The sequence below is a fragment of the Carettochelys insculpta genome, chromosome 20 (assembly GCF_033958435.1).
Source record: "Carettochelys insculpta isolate YL-2023 chromosome 20, ASM3395843v1, whole genome shotgun sequence".
NCBI lineage: Eukaryota > Metazoa > Chordata > Testudines > Carettochelyidae > Carettochelys > Carettochelys insculpta.
Window position 1 is genome coordinate 16090339 of NC_134156.1, and position 13930 is coordinate 16104268.

A 13930-nucleotide genomic window follows, 5' to 3' on the forward strand; every position below is an offset into this window, starting at 1 on the left:
GAATCAAGTTAATTTGATGCCTAAACGATTGTAAGTCTGTGATCTGGGTTTGGGGAATAAAACCCTCAAGGCCCAGTAATGAATCCAACAGTTACAACTATAATGATCTAGATTGATCCTGCTTGTCATTTAATACATTCTTAAAGCCAAACCAAAACTGATATTGTAATGAATTATAGCACTTTCTGCCTAAAAACAGCAGGAGGTGCATACAACCACATGCCCCAACATTATATAGGTATATTAGCTAACAGCAGCAGGTGTCTTCTCCCCTTGCCCAGTGCAGATAGAGTGCTAATGGTAAGAATCAGTCAGGAACAAGCACCTTAGAGGAACAGCTGGTTATGCTCTAAGGAGTGATACAAGCAATTTGCTTGTTTCTTCAGCTGAGAGTTATTTCATAGAATCATAGAACACTAGAACTTGAAGGGACCTCAGGAGATCATCGAGTCCAGTTCCCTGCCCTCTTGGCAGGACCAAACACCATCTATATCATCCCCAATAGGTGTCTGTCTAACCTGCTCTTAAATATCTCCAGCGATGGTGATTCCACAGCCTCCCTATATGACTTATTCCAGTGTTTAACCACCCTGACAGGAAGTTTTTCCTAAACTCTAATCTAACCCTCCCTTGCTGCAGTCTAAGCCCATTGCTCCTTGTCTTATCCTCAGAGGCCAAGGAGAACAATTTTTCTCCCTCCTCCTTGTAACCGTCTTTAAGATACTTGAAAACTGCTATCATGTCCCCTCTAACTCTTCTCTTTTCTAAACTAAACAAGCCCAGTTCTTACAGTCGTCCCTCATAGCTCATGTTCTCTAGACCTTTAATCGTTGTTGTTCCTCTCTGGACCTGTTCCAGTTTCTCCACATCTTTCTTGAAATGTCGTGCCCAGAACTGGACATAATACGCCAATTGAGGCCTAATGAGCACAAAGTAGAGCGGAAGAATGACTTCTTGTGTCTTGATCACAGCACTCCTGTTAATACATCCCAGAATCATGTTTGCTTTTTTGGCAACAGCATGATACTGTTGACTCGGATTTAGCTTGTTGTCCACTATGACCCCTAAGTCCCTTTCTGCAGTACTCCTTCCTAGACAGTAACCCATTCTATGGCTGTGTCTGCACTACAAAGAAACTTTGAAAGGGGAAACATCGAAAATCAAAATCGAAATAAGGGATTTCGACATAGTGCAGCTACACACACAAAGCAGATCACTGTACCAATCTGCTATTTTGAAAGAACCCACCTGTGCTTTGAAAGGGAGGGTCCACACAGGAACGCAGGATCTTTTGAAATAATTAGCTAGGAAACACCATGCCCGGCGTCACATGGCTGACAAGCCCTTCCAGGTCCCACAGCCAGCAGCCACCTTAAAGGCCTCCCCCGAAACACACACACCCTGCACACACACACAGCACCGCAGAGCAGCACACAGCACTGTGTGGACCATGCTCTGAGAATGGAGCAACAGCAGCTGCCCAAGGCCGATGCCTCCACCCTCACTGGGACCCAGGGGGGTGATTGCCATCCTGGGTGTGGTGGATGCCTTGGGGCCAACCTACCCCCCACCCCACTGGGGCCCTGAAGGCCCTGGCAATGGGGCAACCACTCCTTCCCATTCCCCATTCCCCACAGCGCCTCTGGAGCCACACCAGCAGTGGGGACTGGTGGGAGAGGCTAGTACTGGGCTAGTGGGACAATGAAAGGTGGCCTAAGAACTTCAGAATGACAAAGCAGACATTCATGGAGCTGCGTCAATGGCTCACACCTGCCCTGCAGCACGTGGACACCCATATGCGGCCCACGCTCCCAGTTGAGAAGTGTGTGGGGATCGCCCTCTGGAAGCTCGCCACACTGGATGGCCACCGTTCAGTGGGGTACCAAGTTGGGTGGGCAAGGCCACCATTGGAGCTGTCCTCCTGGAGGTAAGTCAGACCTGGGCCCAACACCCACCCCGGGAAGGAGGGGCAGGGGGGCCCCTGGGTGGGGGTCCTGCAGGGGAAGGGAAAGGGCGGGGGGCACGGAGGCCCCAGGGTGGGGGGCCTGCAGGGGAAGGAGGGGCTCCCTTGTGCAGGCCCCACATGTTGGTTCCCCTCTTCTACAGGTGGTCCAGGCCATCAATTGCATCATCCTGCCGAGGGCCGTCTACCTCGGTGACTTGAACAACGCCATGGCAGGATTTGCAGCCCTCGGTTTCCCCAACTGCTTTGGCGCACTCAGTGGCACCCACATAGCTATTCGTGCCCTGGACCACAGCACAGGATCCTACATAAACCACAAGGGGTACCACTCGGTGGTGCTCCAAGCGCTCGTTGATGCCCGGGGCCGGTTCTGTGACATTTGCATGGGCTGGCCTGGGCGCGCCCAAGACGCCTGGGTACTACACAACTGGCTGAGGTGGCACATGGAGGAGGGCACTTACATCCCTGCCCAGGAGCTCCCCATGGGGGACACAACGATGCCCCATGTATAGTGGCCGAAGGGACGTACCCTTTGCAGCCGTGGCTGATGCGCCCCTACACTGGGCACACCACGGCCATCCAGGACACTTTTAACAACCACCTGAACCACACCCACAACACTGTTGAGTGGGCCTTCGGACGCCTCAAGGGGCGTTTCTGATGCCTGAATGCAAGGCTGGACGTCAGCCTGCCCAACGTCCCCAGGGTGGTTGTGGCCGGTTGTGCTCTGCACAATATAATGGAGGGCAAGCACAAGAGCTACATGCCAGGATGGGCTGCAGACCTCAGCCCCAGCTATGAGCAGCTGCCCATGGCGCCATGCCGCCAAGCACATCGCGATGGGGTTAGAGTCCGGGAAGCCCTCCAGGAGGCCTTCAAGTGGGAGCCACGCTGACCTCCACCTCGCACTCCGGCTCACACCCACCCTGCAGCATAGCCCCCCCCCACACAGAGGAGACGGGGGTGCACATAAAGAAGGGTTTAATAACCGGGAGCCAACTATATACATGTAAATAAACAGCACTGGAAAATATGGTGTGGGATCTTCCTAACTGGGAGCTAAATATGAGGGAGAACTGTATACAATGTGGTGGGGGCATACCCCCATGTCCGAGGCCACAGCAGGGGCTGTGTTGGGGCCGGGAGGGGGGTGGCAGGACTGGCAGGTAGGACTGGCCAGGGTGGGCTGGGTAAAGTGGGTGGGCTGAGGTGTTGGGGGGGCTGGGGGGGGGGGAGAGTCTCCCCCCAGCTCACACTGGCAATCAGCCAGCAGCCCAGGGCAAGCTGGGCGGATGGGGTGAGGGTGGGTGGGATAAGGGCGGTGAGTTTGGGGGCGGTGGGAGTGGGCTCGGGGATGGCGGGAGGGGATGAGGGTGGTGCGGGGGAGGGGGTCCCGGCAGGGGCATCAGCCATCTGAGGGCTGCGGCTGCCTCAGTCCAGACCTCCCTCCACCAGGCTCTGTCTTCCTGCTCCATCTGCAGCCACTCCCAGAGCACAGCAGTCTGCTCCCAGACGGCTGCAGTGTGGGTCTCTGCTGCCTCTTGAGGGTCATAACACCAGCACTGTCAGGCCCTCTGGGGCTGGGTGGGGAGCAGCCTGGGCAATGGGGAGGAGGGTTCCCTGGCTCTGTCGGATGGTGGAGCAGGTGTGCTGGCGGCTGGCACAGGGCTGGTCCAGCCCTCAGAGGATGATGCTGTGGAGACACAAGGGGGAGAGAGGCCACCTGTCAGTGCTGTCGCCCAGGCCTAGGGATTCCACCCATGCCACCCCAGCCATCCTCCGACCATCGCCCGAGGTGGTGCTTCCCATATGCCCTCTGGGACCACATCTGTGGGGCAACCGCTGGCTGTGGCCTGGCCTGTACATCCCTTCCTGGTCGGGAGGGTCGGGGTGCTGTCCATGGGCATGGGTGCTGGATGGCACCATGTCTGGGACAGGGAGGGGAATGTGGGATAGCCCCCCCCCCAGGCTGCCTGATCCACCCGTTACCTACCTGGAGCTCTGGAGAACAGGTCCGGGGACACCAGCCTCACGGGGGCCTGGCTGGAGGTACCAGAGCTGACTGCAATCACGAGCAGCCCCCCGCCGCCCCGTCCTCTGAGTTGCTCCCTGGCTCCACTGCTGTGGTTTGGCTCAATGGTCCCAGCTGGTCATTTGGGTCCGTCTCTGGTCGGTGTCAGGGCAACCTGTGTTGACCACCACTGCTGGCTCAGGGACATCCTTTGGGCTGAGGAGCTGTTCCAGTGCCCAGTAATGTGGGCACCTTGGAACAGCCCCGGCCCACAATCGCCTGCAGGCATCCCTGGCCTGGCTATAGGCCTGCCTCAGCTCCTTCACCTTGGATCGGACCTGACCAGCCATGCACTGGGGGTGTCCCTGCTTCCACAGCCCCAGTGACAGCCGCTTGAAGGCTGCTGCATTGCTGGGCCACCCAGTGCTATGGAACAGCACCTCTGCCCAGAGGCCGAGGTGGTCTTTCACCTCAGCCTTTGTCCAGGAGGTACCCCTCCTCTTCTGGCCCTGGCTCTCCTCTGGTGACCCCTCGGGCTGGGAGGTGCAGGCATCCTGGGGGTCCCTGGGGAGTGGGGGTGCTCACCATCCAGCTGGTGGGCTGTGTGGCATGTCTGTCCGGGCTGTTGGAGAGTTTGCCAGGCAGAGCTTGTGCTCCTGTGGCCCTGGACACGCTCTCAGCTTCCTGCACAGGGCTTCTGTGGCTGTGTAGCTTTAAGGGGCTGGCCTGGGGACCATAGAGCCCCACTGGGCTTGCTTGGGCATCTCCGCGCTCCCTGAAGCCACCGCCATGGTGGACCTTCTATTTCGAAATTGTGGGCCCGGAGCATCTACGCATGCCCTATTTGGAAATTTGGTTTTGAAAGGGGCTGATCTTCCTGATCTTGGATGGGAAGAGCGGTGTCGAAATTCATGCCCCTTTTCACTGAAAACAATTTCGAAAGAGGCTGTTGGGTGTGTAGATGCTCCGCAGCCTCTTTCGAAATTGGGCCCCCTTTCGAAATTAATTTCGGAATATGGGGCTAGTGTAGGCACACCCTGTATGTATGAAACTGATTGTTTCTTCTGAAGTGGAGCACTTCGCATTTGTCCTCATTAAACTTCATCCTGTTGACGACAGACTATTTCTCCAGTTTGTCCAGATCATTCTGAATTATGAGCGTATCCTACAAAGCAGTTGCAACCCCTCCCAGCTTGGTATCATCTGCAAACTTAATAAGCATACTCTCCATGCCAATATCGAAATCGTTGATGAAGATCTTGAATAGAACTGGTCCCAAAAGAAATCTCTGTGGAACCCCCCTCTCCTTATGCCCTTCCAGCGTGACTGCGAACCATTAATAACCACTCTTTGAGAACGGTTATCCAGCCAGTTATGTACCCACCTTATTTCCCCATTTCTTAGTCATTGCTCAAGGTAGATGGCAGCAGCAGTTGTCAGTCTGCAAGCTTTTGAAGACCCATTATTTCCTCTGAAATTGTTGCAAATAGGAGTATGTCCAAATGCCCTAGTGGGCTCACAGGGTCCACTTGGCCAGTTAATGCAAAGCAGATCAGCATGCTGTAGATTCACACGCCAACTTGCTGTGCACTAACTTTCTAAACAAGCCCTTGCGGCTACTTTAATCAACCCCCTAGAGAGCTCTTGAGTGGCTTTTGCCCTGCTTCCACATCAATTCCAGGCTTTTGCTTGTTCTGAAACATTGGATATTCCCATAGCGCAGCAACCATTAGGCTGATTCAGTGCATTGGGATTTAATTAATTTAGCTCAGTGCCTTTTCCCACACTTGAGGGATCCCAGCTTTTCATGTACATTTGGTATATTCACCTGAGTAGTAGAAGGGCAGTAATGTTCATGAGGCAATCCAGGAGGGATATTGTGGTTAAACAGCAGGAGCTATAAGGCTGAAACATACAGGTGTAGTAGCTGCTGTGACTAAAAAAAAAATTCAAGGCTTGGGGTGTGGCTTTTTTTAAAGGACTGCTCTATGTAGATTTCTATGCATCACATTGGTTGCGTCAACACTAGTCAGCACAACATCGAAAAAGCACACGTCGCATCTACATGCACTGTGCACTATTTCAATGTTGAAATCGACGTTAGGTGGCGAGACAAAAATCGCTATTCCTTCCAAAGATGGGAATAGCGCCCTACTTCAACGTTCAACGTTGAAGTAGGGCATGTGTAGACGATTCTCATCCCGGTACTTCGAAATAGCGGGGTCCTCCATGTTGGCAATCAGCTGAGGGGTTGAGACCTGTCTGTGATCACCATGCGCAGCAGCCCTTAAAGCACCATGGACCCAGATTTCCTGTGGCAGGCAGCTGAGAGCATGCAGGCAGCACCATATGCATGTGGCAGCCCTGCACGCCCTCCACAGACCCCAACCCCTCCAACCAGCGCCATGGCACCGAGCCAGCCCCCCGAGCGCCCCCAGGGCTCCCCCCCCGAGAGAACCCTGGCACCCCCAGCAGCCAAATGGGCGGGGGGGCCAAAAAGCAGCAGGGCCCCTCCTGGTCGGAAGCCGAGCTCCGAGACCTGCTGGGGCTCTGCGGTGAAGAGAGGGTGCTCCATGTGATGGGGAGCAAGTGGCGGAACACGGAAGTGTTCATCCGACTGGTCGAGGGCCTGGCCGCCCTGGGTCACCCTGGCTATGTCTACATGTGCCCCAAACTTCGAAATGGCCACGCAAATGGCCATTTCGAAGTTTGGGGCACGTGTAGACACGGCCCCTGCCCGTACTCCAGATCACATCCGGAGCAAGGTGAAGGAGTTGCAGCAGGGTTACGCCCAGGCCCTGAAGAGGACATTGTGGTCCAGAGTACAATGCATATCCAGAGACACGCAGCAGAAACAGTGGAGTGGACAACAGGTGAGAAAACTAAAAGCAGGCACCCTGCTACTGAACTGAGCTCATTCTCAGACTGACCAGCAGGAGTTGCCACAATTAGCAGTTACAGTACCCTGGAAAGGAACAAACATGCCTTGAGGAAGTGAATGAGTACAAAGCTGCCTTGGAGCTAGTAGGGTAAGATGGAAAGCAGATTGAATTTCAAAATCCTTGGGCTTCCCACATAGACCTTCCGATAACCATTTCATCTAAATGGCGTGTGAGCAGCTCCTCTTTATGATCTGAATCCCATCCCTCTTCCATTCACAGCACTCGACATATTATGTAATTAAATTTTCTTGCAGGCTCCATCATATTTTCCTAGTTACACTCAATTCTTAATGGCTACATCTACACTAGGACACTACATCGAAGTAGCCTATTTCGAAGCAGCAATAGGAACTGAGAGATTTTGCTTGGGAGAAAGTGGAGAACTTCACATGATGCCTCCACCTAACCCTGGCACCTGGACAGATAGCCACATGGAGAAAGCAGCAGCTTTGAGCTATCTGGGGTGTGTCAGGCAGGGATCCTGTCTTGGGGTCCTGCAGGGCTGCTGACTGGAAGCCACCTAGGTAAGCACCTCCCAGCCAGAGCCTGCCTCTCCCCTAGCTCCCTGCCCCAGGTCACCACTAAAAGACTCTGAAACCCCGTCTCCCCTCAGCTTATAACTCCCTCCTATACCCTGCACCTCCTCCCACAGCCCTCCCCCCAGGTCAGAATCCTCCCCTGCACCCATACCCACTCCCTGACCCTGCCTCCCAAGTCCCTGCCTCAGATCACAACTCCCTCCTTCACCCAAACTCCCACTCTGAACCCACTCCCTATCCTGCACCCCAGTCCCTGCTCCAAGCTCCCTTCTGCACCCAACCTCTGTCCCAGACCCTGCACTCCTTTTTTACAAAAGAGCAGCCTTGGACCACTTATCAATATCTTGGAGTGATGCCCCCCCAAAAAATTATTGCCCATCCTTGCTGGAAGCTCTTGATCACATGCATTATTATTGAAACAGTCGTATTGTTTCCATCTCTGCTTATCATCATATGAATAGGCAGAACAGTAATGATATTTCACCTCAATTCTCTTTGCATAAATATTCATCATGCTTTTTTTCCTGCTATTAGTCAGTCTGGTTGGGCTTTCTGCTCATACAAATTGCTGTCTGGCTTTGTTTACTAGTACCATACATTGTGATCTAATTTTATCATTGTGTCTCAGTTCTGGCTGCTATATCCACAAGGATGTACAGATTACATACCTAGGCTGCCAGATATCATATTGTTTAATCCATCTCAGACAAGACAAGATGGCATTAAACACTTATATTTAAAATTCCTTAACAATGGCAAATAATACCCTAAAAAATTCAGTGAGAGTCTATATGTGTTCGTTAGCTTAAACAATGCCAGCTGATGTCAGTAAAAGGCTGAGGCTGACTGAGAAACCAAATCCCATATATGACTGAAAAAGCTCAGCTGTCGTTTCTAAAATCATTGTGCCAAGAATCTGGAATAAAAACTGTAGGATTTGATGGTGAGTTTTTTCATGTCTCACCCTGATGTGTGGCTTATTGTTTGAGAACTCTACACAACAAAGGGACAGATTATTATTATCTGAGAACGCTACACAATAAAAGGCCAGATTATTGCTCGAGAATGCTACACAACAAAGGGCCAGTTCTGGCTCCTTTCTATGGCCCAGCTGGGTTGCTCTCTTGCCCAGTTGTTCACAGGTACAGTAATACTGGAAATTTGGTCCAAAGCTTCAGAGTCCTGTATAGGTCAGGTACTTACCCTTTTATTTTCCCAAATCTATGAGGGGAGACTCCACTATGCAGAACAGCGAGGGGGGTCGAAACCCTACCCACAAAAGTTCACCCCTGAATAATATCTTTGTTGAGAATGGTCACATAAGGAACCTAAAACTTTCTGATGACTTTTTGGGGTGGCCAACATCCTGGCTTTATCTTGTCACACGGCAGCCTGATGGTATCACACTTTACAATCTGGACAACCGGAGTGGCAGCACTCCCAGATGAAGAGAAGATATGGTGAGGAAAGGTGGTATTGGCAACATCCAATGGGGTTCATGTCCTGTTCTGCTCCCGGTGTCCTCTAGTGTCAAAAAATTCCTGACAGGTAGTGGAGTTCAGCCCGACTGGTTTGAAATTCTGGGAAACTTTCATCACCATTTTTCCCGTTAAGAATTTCCTGCTTGGAGTCCTGTGGCAAAAAAATCTGACAAGCTCCTCTTCTTCCACTTCAGAAAGGATATGGTGGCCCCTCTTGTCCAAACCCAGTCTATGGATGATCAGATATTCCATTAAAACATGCTCAAAGTGCTATGGCAAATCTGGGTCCAGCACATGCCAGAAACAATGGAGGTTTCACTTCACAGTGCTTTGAAAACTCAGCAGAAGGGAGGCAAAAGGGGCTTGTTTTATCCAACCTGGTCTTTATCTCAGCTTCCAAGGTGACCAGAGGCTATTGTGATTGGTGCCAACATCCTTGTTCTTTTGCAGATCCATCAGGCAGTTTCTCCTGGCTACTGGCAGCGGTGAAGTGAAATGATCAACCACTTGGTGGAGTTAGGAGACTTTACAATACCATTGGAAAATATCGTTTTTATGAACAAAGTCAGGGGCCAGTTCCTAACACTATAAATTCTCAAACAGCACATGAACACACCATAGGCCAAATTCTCCCTTTGCTGACACCAAGACAACTCTGCTAAGGCAAGTGAAGCCAATTTGCGTCAGTCTGGTGTAAAGGATAGATTAAGGTAACCTTATGATCTTACTTTGGAAATGACTGGATTTGAACTAGTGCAGTGTTTTTTGCAATATTTCCATGAGAATAAGAATTGGACCCTTTTTTATTTATAGCTGTTGAGACTGTAATTGTGATGCAAGCCAAATGGCAGCAAGAGGACTGCAGAGGTACAAGTGAAAGAGACTGTTCTTTGCTGTTATAATCCCGACACAACACTCATATTGTGACCTGTTCTTCAGCAAATTGCGTCTTCAAACGCAGTACACAGGGAACACTCTTAAAAACACTTCCGGTTTCACCTTGGGTAAATTGGTAACATTGCTACAGTGTGTGCAGTGTTCCCCACAGTTACTATGGCAGGGCATGTGGCACATGCTAAGGCAATGCATAAGAAATACTGCCTAGACAGAGGTCATCCCAGTAAGCTATCCTGCTAAGACTTACTGCATGCGCTTCACTATACATACAGGGTGCGTCCGCACTAGTAAGTACATTCGAAAGTGAGGTCGAAAGACGGCCCTCTCTCAAAATAACCCACGGAGCATCTACAAACACACCGCAATCTTTGGAAAGCAACTTTGAAAGAACAGGGCCGATCCATTGAAGATGGTCCTCTGTTCCCCCAGTGAGAAGGGTGCCTCCTTTTGAAAGATTATTTTGAAAGAGAGCAAGTGTAGACACTCCGCGGACGGCTATTTCGAAAGAGGGCGTCCTCCCTGGCGCCAGTCAACTGGGTTGACCGCTGGGTTGTCGTGTTTATGGAAGCAGCCTCCCACAAACCCCCAGGCAGGAAGCTGAGAGCATGCAGGCAGCAGGGAGCCCATGCCACTCTCCAGCACACTGCCAGCTGCAAGACCCCAGCCAGCCCACTTTTCTTGCTGGCACCATGGCAGCACCCTGGATCCCTGCCCACTCCAGGACCCACCCCCCTCCAGGAGACCAGGGAGTCCTCCCAGCAAGGGAGCCAGGCCCTGAATCCTCGGGCCCCCTCCTGGATGGAGGCTGAGCTGCAGGACCTCCTCACCTTCTGGGAAAATGAGGAGGTCCTGCACCAGATGGGTGTCACCCCACCTGCACCCTGGATGAGGTGAGGTCCCAGGTGAAGGAACTGCACCAGGGATACTGCAGGGCCCAAGACACAGCTGGGTGGTTGGGGGCAGTGCCCACCAGCTGTCCTTACTTAAAAGAACTGGACCATCTCCTTGGGCCCAAGGGGGCGGGAACCCCAGCTGTGGTCCTCAACATGGCAGACTCTGACACCAAGCTAGAGCATGAGACAGGGATGGAGGGAGAGAACCGCCCAGGACTGGCAGCCGGGGCCAGGAGCCCACGGATGGTCAGGCTGCTGCAGACCATCAGTGATGACGAGGGGACCCTCATCATCGATGGCCCATCCAGTCCATTCAGCTGGGCCCCCTTGAACTGTGCCTCACCTGAGTTCCTGGAGGGACCCACAGGTACATGCCATGCATGCTGTCACCCCAGGGCATGGGGAGGAGGCGCTCATTCCCACCCGGGGTGGCCGTAGCCCGTCCACATGGCCATTGGCCCCCGGGCACAGGCAGGCTGCATGGCCTCGCTCCCCCAGCCTCGGAGGCCTAACGCATGGTACTCAGCACCACACAGCTGGGACAGCACCATGGCCCGCCCAGCTTTGGAGGGATCAGGGGTGGCGGGGGGCAGAGGGGGCTCACACTCATGACACCCATGCAGGAAACCCGGGATGCGGGGTTGGGGAGGTGAGGGGGGTTCGCTGGGTCCATTGCTCCGGACTAATGGCCTGTTCCTCTCTCCTCTTCTGTCTCTGCAGCTCCAGAAGCCAGCAGCCAGACCAGCCTGTCACGAGCTCAGGCAGACCAACCACTGAGGGTGAGGGGGAGCGGCCCAGACCCCAAAGAGGGACAGCACAGGGCAGGGAGGACGAGGCAGGGGACGCAGCCCACACCGCAGCCCTGCAGGACCTCACAGCTGTGCTGCAGGCGTGGCTCGCCATGAGCTGCAGGCCTGGGACTAGGTGACAGCCAACCTGGATGCCTTGACTCAGGCTGTGGTCAGCCACCTGGCCCCGGCTGCTGTCCCAGAGAGATTGAAGTGTTTTCCTGCACATTTTTGTATGTTACCATTCCTGATGTCTAATTTGTGTCCATTTATTCTTTTACGTAGAGACTGTCCAGTTTGGCCAATGTATATTGCAGTGAGGCATTGCTGGCACATGATGGCATCTATTATATTAGTAGATGTGAAGGTAAAGGAGCTCCGATGGTGTAGTTGATGTAGTTAGGTCCTGTGATGATATTGCTGGTGTAGATATGTGAGCAGAGTTGGCACTAAGGTTTGTTGCACAGACCTTGGGAGGCAAGCCAGTCCTTGCCTAGAAACAGCCTGCCAACTTGAAACTTATCTCATCAGCAACTATAGACCACACCACAGTAACTCTAACCTGGAACCAGTCCCTACAACAAACCTCCATCAGCCTTCTCAACTTTGACCCTCCTCTTGACTGGGACTCGCCCCTTTTCATAAGCCCATGTATATAAACCCTCGTCTGGAACCTCCCCCCATGCATCTGATGAAGTGGGTCTTTGCCCACGAAAGCTTAGGTGGGTCTGTCCCATGAAAGCTCACCTAATAAACTATTTTGCTAGTCTTTAAAGTGCTACTTGACTGCTTTTTACTCCAAAATATGTTCGTCTATAAGGTGCCACAGGACTTCTTGTTATTGATGGGAAAGCAGCTAATTATAACGAAATCCTGCAAGCACTGCCAACAGCCAGTGGCTTCCAATGAAATATAAATTTCCCAAGTTATTAACCCTTACCAGACAATGATGGCAGCCCCACTAGAAATGATATTCCAACATGCAGAAACCCTAATTTGCTTCCTCTGAAACATCAGTCTGACAAAACATCGCACCTGAGATGAGAAGACTTCTGGCATGACTAGTAGACTGAGAGATTGTGCATTATCCACACAATCCCAGAAGATATCTAAACATTGTATATAAAAATCTACTGAAAGATCACTTGATGTACCTTGAAATGCAGCCACTTCTGATATGGAATTCTGCATCATCAGCACCATACACTCATAATTAAAACCTTCATTTTTATGAGCCAGTGACAAACTCTTTGAGAAGTAGCTATGGGTCAGAAAAGTGACTGAGAATATCACTTGTATTACACTAGCTCTTGGGGGCCACTATCGGGGATCAGGGGCTCCTGGGCTAGAAACTGTATCCGTACATGACAAAAGCAATTCCTGCCAAAAAGAGTAGACAACTTAAGTACAGTAAAAATGGCATCTTCACAGTCAACAGATTTAGATCATTCTGTTCAGAGCTACTCAACCCACTGACAAAATACAAACAGAGATGGGCCTGAATCAACACGCTACAGAACCAAATGCCTCAGAACTTTGATGTCCTCAAAATCTGGATTCAAATTTTGCCACTGGCGGACTGACTATGTCTGCACTTACCAGGAATGTTGATGTCTGATAAGCAATTTTAGGTACGCCAATTGCATACCCAAAATCAATTTTGCAGCTGTCAACTTTGGTCCTTCTGCTCACTGCAGAATGTCAATGGGAGAGCTCCTCCCATCGACATTCCTTAATCCTTGTGGCTCACAAGGAGTTCCAGGGTTGACTTTGCAGAAGGGCAGCAAGGCTAGTTCATTAATATTTATTAATTATTCTGAGGTCCTCAAATGGAAGCTGCTAGCCACAATTATTCCTAATGGTATCATTACTCCATCTCCTGCACCGTTCCAGCATTCAGGGTAGTGATGTTTTGCACTAAGATCCTGCAATGACTTTAAGGGGACATTTGTGATTCAAAACCATCCCTTGGTGCTCTAGAATGCGGTTACCTGTGAAGCCTTTAGGGAACTTTGTGCAGAATAGATTTTAGAAGAGGATTTTCAGAGCTGCATCTACATTCTGGATTTCCAATTCCTGTTAATTTCTAGTGGAAATTGGGTTTCCAAATCTTGTAAGCAGCTGTCACAAACAGCTCTAGTCAAGCTCCCGCTGTTGGACACTCACCAGGTTTCTGCATTTGAGCCCTACATGCTGGACCATGAGCTTTTCACCTTTCAAGAAGCTGAGCAGAGTCCAGGCACTGCTCCGGCTCTTGGTTCTTAGGCATGCTCTTGGGGTTCAGATTCTCCTTTTGAGTTGAAACCCTGCAGTCCAACTGGCTGGGGTTCCACAATTGATACAGGCTCTTCCAATTGTTAACACGTCCTTTCCCAATGATCCAAACTAGTGGGCACTCTGGATTACAGTTTACCTC